A 14,413-nucleotide genomic window follows, 5' to 3' on the forward strand; every position below is an offset into this window, starting at 1 on the left:
AATACTTACACTTACACTTGTAGGGATATCTACAAGGAAAACAAATAACTGTAAGTTTGATATCAAATAATTAGAATATTGAATGATAATCGGTATAATAAGAGTAGTGAGTTATGGTTATAATATAAGAAATGAATATTAGCTAAAAAGGTTATAGATGTGATTTTGACATTGATTTTGAAATAATGTAAAATGTGTATCTGCAATTAAACATCACTGATGTTGTATTGGAGGGAGATGGTAGATGTGTTAGGAAAAGGAGGAACTAAAAAGAGAGGAGAAGATGACCAGTGCATCAGAGTTTGCTGATTTGGAAACAGAGCCTACAGGACTGTTGGTTCTTTGTGTTGTTACACAAAGTTCACCTTAAAAATTCATCCCAGCACTTCCATTGTATTAGAAGTCATCTCAACTTAGCAATCCTCTCATTGATCCAACATCTCCCCCAACCTTCACCCTCTTTTTTTCCAAGCAAAGGAGATATCTAAGCTATTTACTCATTGAGCATCATTACCACTGGCTACTCACACAAGGCCTTGCTAACTGATGTGATAAGCACCATTATGCTTTCATCTTCCTTCAGTTCCCTTTTTAATTGCTTCTCCTCTTTGAAACCAAGCAGTACTGTCCAATATAGAAGAAAGCAGGCCCAGATGAGATTGTGTTGCAGCTGGAAGGCCTCGCCATATTGTTGTGTAGATCTGTGTATGTGTGTGCATGTGCGTGGGTGGGCGTGTGTGTGTGTGTGTGTGTGTGTGTGCATGTAAAGGCAGAGGCCAGCGAGGCATGCCTTTGAACAGCAGGTGGTAATTGAAACAAAACAAGGGCTGATTAGGGAAACGTCTGGCAGCTCATGATCCAAACAGTATGCCGCCGAGGAGCCCAAACACAAGAGCCCTGGAATAAAGTGGTCATCATCTAATTAACACAACACATTTTAATTACAGAGTAAACCAAGCAGTGCACTGTGTCAATTTAACTGATGTGGTAAGTGCCAGTTTACACTATCAGAAACAGACAAATAATTGGAATCTAATTATAAGCAGGTTTGCTGCACAGTACCGCCTGCAGCCCATCTTAATAAACAAATTGTTACATCAAACCATGAATAACAAACACCGCAGGACTGCTAATTTGCACACTGCAAAATTTGGGAGTTTGCCAGCTTTGACTATTTCACTGCAGCTCTTGTGTGAATGGATGAGGCCACGAAGCACTTTAATTAGAAAGAAACAAGCAGCATTCGGTCATGTTTGTTTTTGCAATCATATTCTCATATGTGGGGGGGGCTTTCGAAGTGTGACTGATTTGTCTCATGTCCATGGGGCGTTGTGGAGCAGTGGAGCATGGGTGCATGTTAGCACTATCTCTTCTGATAACTGGCAAAAAAAGAACCACAATCTGTTCAGATTGCAAAAACAAACAAAATTACTTACAAGTTATTATGTAATTATATAAAACTTTTGCTTTAGTTGTGTTTTATAACATCAACCTGCAGGAACTACAGATGAAAATTAGCTCATATAACTAAAAAGATAGCTATTGTCCCTGCTAAGTTTAAGGTTATGGTTTGCTTTGGGAGTTCTAGAAAGAGTGAACAGGAGGGCTATGGCTTCTGTGGCTGCATTGGCAAAACATATTTCTACTCTACAATCAGTAGGAACTATTCCAGGCAGTGGTTCAGAGGATGGCTGGTGGATGGCAAGAGCAGTTTAAGGAGCTCCTCATCTTTGACTTGCATCCCATGTCCTCCAGGAAGTAGTCTACCATGCTAGGCTACATGATAGGAGTCACAACCTTTAGCCTGCTTGGAAAAGCCTATACTGGAGCAGTATTAAGGCAATTTGTTCTCAGAAAGATCATCAGCTCCACTCAGGCATCGAGTAAAAGAAATTAAGTGGCCTTAACATGAGGCAGCGCTTGGGTGGACCGGTCTGCACCCAGCCCAGTTCCCCCATCTGTAAACAATAGGGTGTGCATTAGTTTGGAAACAATATGTTTATTTAAAAAGCTCACTTCTGGCATGGACTCTACAAGTTTCCCATTAATTTTATTCCTGGCGGCTCCCGTTTTGAAAAATCATTGTTTTGAAGGGGGTGGGAGGGATACAAAACACAGAAAGGGTAAGGGGAGGGTATGTGAACTCTTTGTATCCGGGCTCAGTTCCTGTGCCCAGATGCATGTAGGACAACTGATTTAATAGAACTGATGCACGCCTTTTGTGTCATTTTAATTATGTCCAAAGTTCTTAGCTTAGGAGAAAAAAACACTAGGGAAACATGTTTTTGTTAGGCCTGCTCTGGCACCAGGTCTGCTGCTGCTGTGTGCTCTATGTGTACAGATATGTCTAACTTAAAAAAAGAAAGGGGAGAGAAAAAAAGAAAGCCAAACAGTTCTTTTTTTCTCCTTACTGTAAAGTGCTCTCAGCCTGGAGGGACTGAGATTCAGCTGAGGGCTGTGGAGCCCTGAAGCTATGCCCTCCATCCCTAACTGCCCCAAAGCCACATCCTGTCAGAAAAGAAACAATTTGCACCCTCTCCTCAGGAAGAACACAGATAGATATTAAAGCTACCTATTGCCCATAAATCCATCCTACACCTCACTTCTTTGTGAGATGCTGATCGCAACCTGTCATGTCAGGTTGTCATGTTACAGTTTTCTGCATTTTTGCTTTATAAATGTTTTAGAATACCATATAATTTTAGCACTTTTCCAATGTTTTTGTTTATTAATTGGAGCATACTAACCAACTCAGTAAGAGCTGTTTACAAAAAGAGAATTTTATTTCATTCATACTTCATTTATTTTTCTGTCCTATCCAGCAGTGTGGCACTCACAATTGTGTCAAGATGCCCACCAGCGGAGCATTACGACTTTCACCATGATGCTCCAGCTTCTCTTGAAATTGGTATGGGTTTAGTTCAAATGTAAAGGACACAGAGGTGAAAAAGAGAGAAAGTTTGGAGAAAAGTTAGAAAAAGAGACAAAAGTAGGGGACATAAAGAAGCATAAAAGGATCACAAGCCACCAACACTCTAGAAGTCTGCCTCTAAATTTGCTGAGAGAAAATAAACCCGAGAAACAACAACAAACAATATATATATTTTTTTAAAACAACAACTTAATTTTACCAGGTTAAAATCCTGTTGAGATTAAATATCTCTTTCTCATAAGAGTCCTGGCTGAGAGTCAGCAGCAAATACAAATTCCAGTTAGAAATTACTGAATCCATCTGATGAGACAGGAGAAAAAGAAAGAAACAAGCATGGCCACAACTTGTTTAATTTTATGGATGCAACTTGATATCTTGTGTGAATGACTGAAATTTATTATTTTTTTTCTCCCAAGTCACCAGACGGGTTCTGTAGAAAATGACAAGCAAGTACATGTCATTGATTCAGCTTTGAGAACTCTTAGTTTGGATATAAAGGCACTGAACGAGATAAATTCAATCAATGTCAAAGTTTCCTTTAAAAAGTTCCAGGAAAACAGAGCAGAGTGAACCCCAATACTATCTGAGCAAAAAGGATGAAATGAAGAAGCACTTCACAGTACTGTACAAAAGTGACAAGCGGTCATGGAAAAATAATATATAGCAATAATTTATATTGCTATATTCACCCTGTGGTTTGTACTATAAATTATTTAATTTTTTATTTACCTTTCCTAATGTTGATTATTTTTTCTTCAAAATCACCACATCGCATCGGCGCAGCTGAAGCTGTTGCCAAAGTCTTGGAAGAGTGGAAGACCTTCCTTTCGACGATTTAGCTATCTGCCAATCTATCCAACGAAAGACCTATTGATGCTAGTACAGAGTCATGAAGACCAAATCCAGCATATCACTCATCTGATGTGCGCTCAAATACAAGCTCAATACACTGAGCAGCGTCTCATCACGCTTTTATTTTGAAAACCGACACGCAAAAGGAAGCAGTCATGTAACCCATGCAATGTGAGGCATCTCTTGTTGCCAGTCACATGGTTTTCAGCAAAACGATACAAGCATCGAAGTGGGACTTCATCTGACGTGCCCCCTTTTTACTCAGTACGAGCCTCGATGCCTGGCTTCAGATGGCCCATCACTTTCCTCTTCTTGGTCTTCTGCTGGGATGAGCACCACAAGGCGCATTCACCAATCCAGAACATTTCATAGGAGGTTTTGGTGTGTTCCCCAAATCACACCCACTTGGAGAAACTTTCACATAAACATCCCAGACCATGCCTTTGCAATCAGGAATCACAGCAACAACTCCAACTATCTTGAATTGCCCCCTTAGCACATTTTGGTTGCAGAGCCAGACTACATATCCAATAGCATTGATTTCATTGAATAGCAACATTTCTTTCAGCAGTATGCCATTTGCTATGGACAAACAAGTTGGGACCTGCAAGTTGACTCCAGGAGTCAACTTGATGGAGGCAACAATAGTCAACTTGAGTTTGTATTTCTTGCAGCCTTTTAAAGGGTATACTCAAATGTCTTGAAATCTGTGTATCTCGACCAAGCAACAGGTCGACAGGTCCTTTTTCTTCAGCAGTGGCCGAAGTAAAAGGAACCTTTTATAGTTCATGTGCATTAACAATTTTGATGATGGCACCGGTTTGTTACCGGTTTTCTCAATTGTTGATAATGGTATATTTTCTGACTTTATATTTGTGTTTTTTATTATTGTTATGTGCTTTCGGCACAATGTATTTATTTCTGTCTATTTTTTCTCTTGGATCGTTTTGTATTAACTTTAGTTGTATGATTTTTTTGTGCTTTGGAGTTTGAATAATTCTTTCTTGTAATTTGGTCCGTTAATTTGTGACACTGTTGGACCGCTTAGTTTTTTGTTAGCCATTTGTTTGGTTGCTGTTTTTTTTTTCCCGTTGTGATTTTGACCTGGTGGGACTGGTTGTCCGGTTTTTGATTTTTTCTTTGCAGTAGTTTCTTTTTTCTTGTCTGGTGCTACCATGGGCTTTGACAGCCCTGTATAGGGTTGGCCCCCTGCTGTACCGTTTTGTTCTTTTTGATCGGCTCACCAGGTCTAAACTTTGTGTTTATACTGTGGGATTTTGTTTTCTTTTTTTGGGACATGGGGAACTAAGGATTTAATTCTCTCTTTTCTTTCACAGGAAATCAAAAGAAGCTTAACCAAAAGAAAAAGGTCAAGAGAGATTTGAAATAGAAAATACTTTTTGAATCCTCATTTTTGCCTTTGTGCCCTCAAATATGTTGTGCCCTTTGTGGACGTAACAATTATGTAAAGCACTTTGAAACTGCATTGTTGCTGAAATGTGCTACACAAATAAACTTCATTGAAATGGACCCAGCAAGAAGAAAAATCTGAAATCTGGGAAGACTTGAGACGATCACTCACAAGATTCTTAAATAAAAATAATTAACCCCTTCACTTTCAAAATTCTCACTTTCTTGAAATTGTTTTGCAAAGATATATCAGTCTTGCACAGCAGAAACAGACTTAAAGTTGTTGGAAGAGTAAAATTCTGGCCTTTTAATCCAAGAAAAAGAGAATTTTTGAAGAATTTTAGTTTTTCAGAAACAAAATCTTAAACAATAAGCAACCAACAAGCACTGCACTCCGAGTACTCTAAAATAAATGTTTATTGTCAAATCAGTCGATGACAAAAGACAAAAGCCACTGACATCAACACATATCAGGATTGGGTAAAAATAATTTTAATAACTAAAAAAGATTAGTTAAATAGGATTTAATTGACTCTTCTGTTACTAAATATAAGTTTGACAAAAACTTAGTGACAATATTGCATTTACTAATTTTTTTAAAGTCTGTATCTGAGTGACAAGGCTGCTACAGTTTCAACAGCAGATGTCCCTAGTGAGTAATGAAGCTTTGGGCAAAGCAATGGGCTGGGAAGCTATATTGCTTCAGGAGGATTCATTTGGCCATCACTAGCAGAGGGGACCAGCTCGCCTAAAAAGTGCAATCTTCCCAGGTAAAACCTTACAAGATCAAGTGGGAGATCTGCTCATGGGTGCAGATGTTGGTGCATAAACACACACATGTGCCACTCTGCAGCACTTCTCAGCATGAGAAAGAAATCTGGTCCAAACAGCAGCACCATGAACTCAGGTAATATACACCAAGCATTTGGCTAGTTTTGCAAAAGAGCTGAAAAAGGCAGACAAAGTCAAACAGATCAAATTGATGGGGAAAGGACTTGGATTAAATAAGGACCTTTGGTGAGCCTTTCATTGGACTCAGTTGAATATGACATCTGACTTTGGTTTTGCATTTGATTAAAAGAAATGTAGAATTTATTGAAGGAACAGTTTGCACTGCTAATTGTTACAGCTTGGTTCTATTAAATGCATATTTAGAATTTCTAATGAATGTAAAAACTAGTCATGAGGAAAAGAGAAGGTCAATTCTAATTTAGAAAAATGTTTGACCTCATGCAAGATTTGTTTAATTCAACCAAACAAAGGATTCAGTCATTTAATTCTTGAATCCATGGTTGTGAAAAGAAATGTATATCTGAAGTCAGTAATGGAATTTATTAGTGATGTTACGTGATGAGCCGAGGCTTCGAGGCGCGTGTCGAGTAATGGAGGGGGCGTTTCCGTAAAGCGCGTATCGAGGCTTGCTTCATTTAGGGGAGGAGCCGAAAACGATGACGTCCGAGGCCTCGCTGCCCGGCTGTACCACGTGACTGCTTCGGGAAATGGCTCAGATTTTGTCACGCGGTTTGACAGCTTTATAACCCCCACAGGCTCCATTCAAAATGTGGGTTGTTGTAGGCGAGTTGCGGTCAGTTGAGAGAGTGGATAGAGTTTTGATAGTTTGGATAGCAGAGTTTGGATAGTGGTTATTTAGTTTGAGACAGTTAGTTTGGTGTTTGGAGAGTTTAGGAGAGAGAGAGATAGATAGGAGATTTAGGAGCGCGAAGACAGGATAGGAGTAGGATGGAGCCAGCGAGAGGTAAGGTGAACTGAACATTTGCAGATGCATTAGGTTTGCTTATGAGGAGCTGTATTTTTCACTGTTTCTTATTTTCTGTAAAGGTGAGGTGTTTATTGTGCACCAAGGAGTTGGGGTACAATAATAACACCTCATCCATGCTAAGACACTACTGTGCCTTGCATGAAAATAGGGAGGAAACTGGAGCTTCACCCAGCCAAGGTATTTCATTACTATACTATATACTATACTATAATCATCGGTCACTGTACCCCAATCTGTACAAACTTGCACTTATTTATTTATGCACCCCGGCATTATCTGTGCCATGTGAGCGTGTCTTTTCAAAGGCTGGAGAAGTAGTGTCAAAAAAGAGAAATCGTTTGAAACCTAAAACTGTGGAGAAATTGTTGTTTCTTAATAAAAATGAATGAAATCATCCAAGTTACACAAACATTAGCCTATTCACTACCACCTCCCTAGTTCCACAAGCACTTTCACTGTCCTCTGCCTGATTAAGCTCATGCCATTTTTCTAGAGTCACAGAAAAACATTATTACACAACATGCCATATCACATGACACTACTATTTTGGGAATAATTACACACAGAGAATACATTCAAACAATATTTTATTGTTCAAACAATATTTTATTGTACACATATGTACACCTTTTGTGAAGTCATTCCGAAGACCCATAATAGACAAAAATTCAATGCATCACATGTGTTTAGATACAGCGGGCTGTGATTGTACACCTGGCCAGTAGGTGGTGTCGTGTGCACATGAAGCCTCAAGAAATGAACCCTTTCTCAAGTGGTACAATGCCTCATGAGGCTTCATCTCACCATCACTAGAATTTATAATTAAGATAAATTAACTTTAAATCAAATGTCTAAAATGTATGTTTAAAAAATTTTGTATATGTTTTGTAAGTTTTGCACCTCTTCTTTGATTCCCGTTCACCGGTGTAAATAAAGATTGAGTGGAATCCTGAAGCCTCTTCAAGTTTTCCTTTTTCAATTGTGGGAAGTCACGACGTTATAGAACACTTGAGATCCAAAAAGTCAGATTGTCAAGAAAGTAAGTTGGGATCTCGAGATAGTTTCTCGGTAATTTTATTTAGCACATCTTCAGGAACACAGCAGTTCAAAGTCCTTAACATGAACATCTAAAACGACATACTGGTTCCATATTTAATAAATTAGTAGGGGTTTCTTTGGATTCTTGTTCTGAAAAATCTTGGTTCCAGTTGTTCTGGGCCGAGTTCTAAATTTGTGCAATTCAAAGATATATGTTAGTTATCCACGTTTGATTCTTGTTCTGGGTTGTTAAATAAATGGCATTTTCTAAGTTTGTTCTAGGTTTGTAATCAGAGTTTCTCTAGGTCTTGCTCAGATATTAAAAGTATAAAGCTAAATGTTGCTCTAAGTGCGTCACAGTTTCTAAAAGTAATCAACTAAAAAGTGTAAAGCTAAATGTTGGTCTAAAGTAATGAGTACTTCACAATTTCTAAAATTAATAAACTGAGCAGACAGGGCAAAGAAATAAGAAATGAGGTCAGGAAAAGCAGGCACATGCAACAAGACTCAAATAGTAACATTCTAGCATGAGTGTCTGTTTATATATCTTCCAGGGAGATCTGAGATAGTCAGCCAGCCAAGGCTGAGGCAGGGGAGCCAGTTCAGATACAGACTCAGCTTTATGACAGGTAGTTTTTAAATTTCAATCTGCCCTAAAGTCTCACCAGAACATCTCTGTTGATTCCAAACATCCCAATAAGTGTGGCCTTTCCCACTGGACCAGAACTGTTAATTTCTCCAGGATCAATTCCATCCCACTAGTCATTTCTAGGGTTCACAGCTTGCCTGGGAATCTCAGCAAGAATCACATCCAACTTACACTTATCCACTAACTTCAAATAGCAAAAATCCTGTTATGAATCCAAATAAATCTGGGATGTATCCTGCCGGGTATGTCCCCGCAGGACAAGTGGACTGTCCTTCGCCCACAAAATTTGATCAATTGCATTCAGAGATGCAGTTGACCAGATCCATAAATTGTAGATTTGGGGGATGTGCGAAAAAAGCAGCACATAAGACACACTTACAATACCGTAGTCATTTATTATAAGAACAATGTCCTTTGTCTTGCCATTTTCCATCGATCCATATAAATCCGGCATAAACCAAAATCAAGCACAGAAGAAAACTGCTTCTTCCCATTAGCAACACCTGAACAGAATCACACTTGACCTCAAAATAACCCAACCACCTTCAGACACACTCAAAATGAAATGCGCCCTCTGGTGGCGATAAGCTCAAGAAAAGATAAATGTTCACGTTGCCTATTTTACATATGCTTTCCACTTGATGTCACAGTAGAGCAAATGAAGCACCAGAGTGCATCGAGTTATGAGTCTAACAGTTGATGGAATGCCTCAGTGAAATTAAAAATATTTCAAACATGTCAGGTTTTTGAAAATTGTTTATGTCTATTGATGTAATCCAAACATGCAAGACAGGCCTTCTTTGCAGATGTCATAAACAAAAACATTAACAATGCTCAAGCTTTATTTGCAACAGTTGACAGGCTCACAAATCCTCCTATCACATTACCACCTGAATTTCAGTCTATTGCTGCCTGCAACCGGTTTTCCAGTTTCTTTTCAGAGAAAATTCAAAAAATCAGAGGATTAATCTGCACATCCACTATAAAGTCAGAACCAACACAGAACCCAAACAAAACAAATACAGGAAAAATGACCCAATTTCAACTACTTAATTATAAAACCCTAGAGGAAATTATAAGTCAACTCAGCTCCAGTTCTTGCTGTCTGGATGTTCTACCCTCACATTTCTTTAAGAAAGTTCTGCCTGTTGTTGCTATTGATCTGATCCAAATAGTAAACTCATCGCTCTCATCAGGCGTTTTCCCCCAGGCTTTGAAAACGGCAGTAATCAAACCACTGATAAAAAAGAACAATCTAGACAAATCACTACTGCAGAATTACAGGCCGATCTCCAACTTCCCATTCATCAGCAAAGTTATTGAAAAAGTTGTGTGTAAACAGTTAAATAGCTTCCTATCGATAACCAACCGCTTTGACTCCTTCCAATCTGGTTTCCGGTCTCACCACAGCACAGAAACTGCCCTCGTAAAAGTGTTCAATGACATCCATACAAATACGGACTGTGGGAGAACCACAGTGCTGGTTCTGTTGGACCTCAGTGTTGACCAGGACATATTACTGAATCGACTGGAGAGTTGGGTCGGACTCTCCGGTCCAGTGCTTAACTGGTTTGAATCTTACATAAAGAACAGGGATTTCTTTGTTTCAATTGAAAACTTCTCATCAAAGAGGTCAAAGGTCACATGTGGGGTACCCCAAGGTTCAATCCTAGGACCCCTCTTATTCAATATCTATATGCTCCCACTAGCTCAGGTTATAACAGGAAATAATATTAGCTACCATAACTATGCAGATGACACACAGCTCTACATTATGATGTCACCAGGAGACTCAGAACCCATCCAATCCCTGAACAGATGTTTAGAACAGATAAATGTGTGGATGTGCCAAAACTTCCTCCAGCTGAACAAAAACAAAACTGAAGTTATTATTTTTGGACCTAAAGAGGAACGATCTAGAGTCAGTGCACAGCTTCAGTTATTACAACTAAAAACCAGTGATCAGGCCAGAAATCTGGGAGTAGTGATGGACTCTGACCTGAACCTTCAGAGCCACGTAAAGACAGTCACAAAGACGGCCTTCTATCACCTGAAGAACATTTCCAGGATTAAAGGACTAATGTCTCAGCCAGATCTAGAGAAACTCATCCATGCGTTTATCTTCAGTCGTATTGATTATTGTAACGGCGTCTTCACAGGTCTGTCCAACAAATCAATCAAACAGCTACAGCTGATCCAGAATGCTGCTGCTCGTGTTCTCACTAAAACCAGGAAGATAGAGCACATAACACCAGTTTTAAAGTCTCTCCACTGGCTCCCTGTAGCTCAAAGAATAGACTTTAAAATACTGTTGTTAGTTTATAAATCACTGAATGGTTTAGCACCACAATACATTAAAGATCTGCTGTTATTGTATCAACCTTCCAGAACTCTCAGGTCTTCTGGTTCTGGTTCTGCTCTGCATCCCCAGAACCAGAACCAAACGAGGAGAAGCAGCATTTAGCATCTATGCACCAAAAATCTGGAACAAACTTCCAGAAAACTGTAAAACAGCTGAAACACTGACTTCCTTTAAATCTCAACTAAAAACCCACTTGTTTAGAGTTGTATTCAAAACGTAATCAATTGCAAATTTATTGATGTTGTGTTTTTATTGTTGATTCTATGTTGCATTGTATTTTGTGTTTGATTTGATGTAAAGCACTTTGAAATGCCTTGCTGCTGAAATGTGCTATACAAATAAAGTTTGATTTGATTTTGATTTGATGTATGCACTTGGATTAAGGGTGTGGAATTTGTAGTGTTTCGCTGCATGAGGTGCAAAACACTCCTTTAGGTACTTTTGTGTAATTAAAAATCAACAGGCTAACTTTGAATGAAAAGTTAATGCTTTATAAGTGAGGGTTAAATCTGAACACTTGATGTCACATCCCCTAAATTATCCAGAACCTCCAGTTTCGCTTTCAGTTTTGAGCATCAAGCATGTTGCTGTGAGTGAAGTATCTACATTGCATACAGTGAAATGTTATGATAGAATTTATTTTACACTCGAATAAAGTCATGGATCCATCCATCCATCTTCTTCCGCTTATCCGAGGTTGGGTCGCGGGGGTAGCAGCTTCAGAAGGGAGGCCCAGACTTGTCTCTCCCCAGCCACTTCTTCCAGCTCCTCCGGAGGAATCCCAAGGTGTTCCCAGGCCAGCCGAGAGACATAGTCCCTCTAGTCCTGGATGCAGATAACTTATTTGCAGGAGCAAATAAGTTATCTGCATTATGTTTTTTCTTCCTGCTTGGAATTTGTAACATCTCAATATGCAACACTTTCCTAATGACTCTGAGATTTATCTGGTATTGTCCTGATTGTTTGTTCTTCCATCTGACTCCACTCAAACATAATTTAAAAAAGCAAGCACAGAAAGGGTGGATGCTCAGCCTTACTTAAAACGCTCTCACATTAGTCATGATTTCATCAGATCACTTGTCTTTGTCTCTGCCTGCTTCAGTATCTCTTAACCACAGATGAGCCACTTCCAAATACCATCTTCATCATCAGTGTCGAGCACAGAAATCCTCTCGAATACTCGTTCCTTTATTCAAAGTCAACAGCTGGCAGTTTCTCTGAGTAGGATGAAGTGTCAGTTTCAATAATTAAAGCTGTTTGTATTTCAAATAGAATATTGCATTTACAAAGAATGATCAATGATAGAAAAGAATAACTGCAATAGTCCTCCTCCCCTCATTCCTCACCTTTGATACATATTACCTTTTATGATTAAAAGAAAATAAGAAGTTAATACCCCTGAAAAGCTTCAGTTAATATTGCCATTTCTTACCACAGTGTGTTTTAGCTGCAAACAACACAGACAATTCTGTTATTGTTGCATTCTTCAGATCAAAGGAGGCTTTAATAAGGCCATTATAAATATATTTGGAAATTCACTCTGGTATTCAGCAAGCAAACCAATACAGGATGTGCATCGTTCATTGGTCTTTTATTTCAGGGCACTATAGGCCGTTGCTAAGGTACCACAACATAATGAACAAAAACAGTGCAGGGCTCCTGGACTCCTGCTGTGTTCAAAGCCAGTAATATCCATATTTAAAAGATGAAATAAAGGTAATTTCTCTTTCTATTTGTGTTGCAGTTTTTTTCTTCAGCCTCATTCAAAACACAAACTTGTAATTAGGTGATGCTGGGAATTATATAAAGAGGGTCAAGAGACCAGCAAGAGGCTCCAACATTTCTTGGTTTAAGGACGCATTCACACCAGCCTTGGTTAGTTTGCTTTAATTAAACTTTAGTTTGCTTGAGTGGAAAGTTGCATTAAATTGGGGAGGTATGAAATCACACTCAAAAATGATGCGGACCAAAAAGAGTGAACTCTGATCCACCTGAAACCTAGAACTCGATAGTGATAGCAGAGTTAGTTTGAAAAAAGAATTTTAATTGGATTACTCATTATTCTTGAAAAAGTAACTTAGTTAGATTACTGATTACTTGATTTGGAAAGTTACATTAAAAGTAACTTTTTTTAGTTATTTTCAGCAGTTGTTGACAATAATGTTCCGCTACCTGTCAAAATTACATTGAGCTTTGCCAGTACTTAATTGCAAATTATTTTATAATGGTAACATCAATTATGTGTCTCTATTTATAAGGTTGAACTGAAGGGGAGATTGTTTAATGTTTACAAGATTACAAAACAAATATTGTAATTTTGCGTGTTTTTGTGTGTTCCATTATTGTCTGGAAAAATCTAAGTAGGATTTTAGAGTCTCCTCCCTCCCTGCCCCAACCTCCAGGTTCTGTGTTACTGCTCTGCGATTGCTGTCATAGTGCAGCTCACAGTGATCCTCCTGTGGCTACAAAACTCAGATATCCTGCTGCATAGATTTGTGACACTTTCACAAATCTATACAGCAATTTCAATGATTGTAATGGCCTCTAGTTGTGCACGTTCAGTTGTGGCTGTTTTAGTGTGCTGTTCATATTAGTCTCGATGTTTGCAGTTTTTTTGGAGCGCAACGCAAAGTTCGATGTCATTCACAACAAATATGAATGTCATCAAATTCATATTTGATGTCATTCATCGAATGAATGAATGACATCAAGAGCACAATGTATCGTTCTCTTGACATTGAGAATGATACAGCGGGACGGACCATCCGGGAAATGATGGACAGGGAGAACCTGACTGAAACTAAATGGATGTCAGACAAATTCTGGGGTTTATTATGCACCTCTGCTTATTTCAAAACCCAACTAATCAACTTCACATTCAAAAACAAGCCCAAAAAAGCACAACCACAACTCATTAAATTTGGAAGTCATACAACCAGCCCAAAACTGGTTGTTTATAAGTCCAATTATTATTGGACTTGGCGACAGAAACTCAAAACAGTTTTTCCAGTAACAAAAAGTGCATCTCTCTCCTTTGTTTACATTTCTGTCACAGCGATCAGGTGCTGCTGATCAACAGAAACGGTGGTCACTCAAAGTGTAGAGGACATAAAATTACAATACAAAAGAAAATAGTAATGCACAGAGATTTGGGTAAGTACCTTTAATCTGATTACTGGGTTTGAAATAATGATGCGATAGATTATTTGTCACTGAAAAAAGTGGCCCGACATTTAGTTCAGTTGAAGTGAACGCTGACGTGGTTTGAATGCATATGTGAAAGCCAAGCAGACCTCAGAACGTATGGGGAAATTTTTCTGCCATAATATAAGAGCACATATGTTCAGTCTGAAAGCAGGACTTTGTTCTCAAAAGATTTAATACTTTTGC

This window comes from Gambusia affinis, linkage group LG07, assembly GCF_019740435.1.
Source record: "Gambusia affinis linkage group LG07, SWU_Gaff_1.0, whole genome shotgun sequence".
NCBI lineage: Eukaryota > Metazoa > Chordata > Actinopteri > Cyprinodontiformes > Poeciliidae > Gambusia > Gambusia affinis.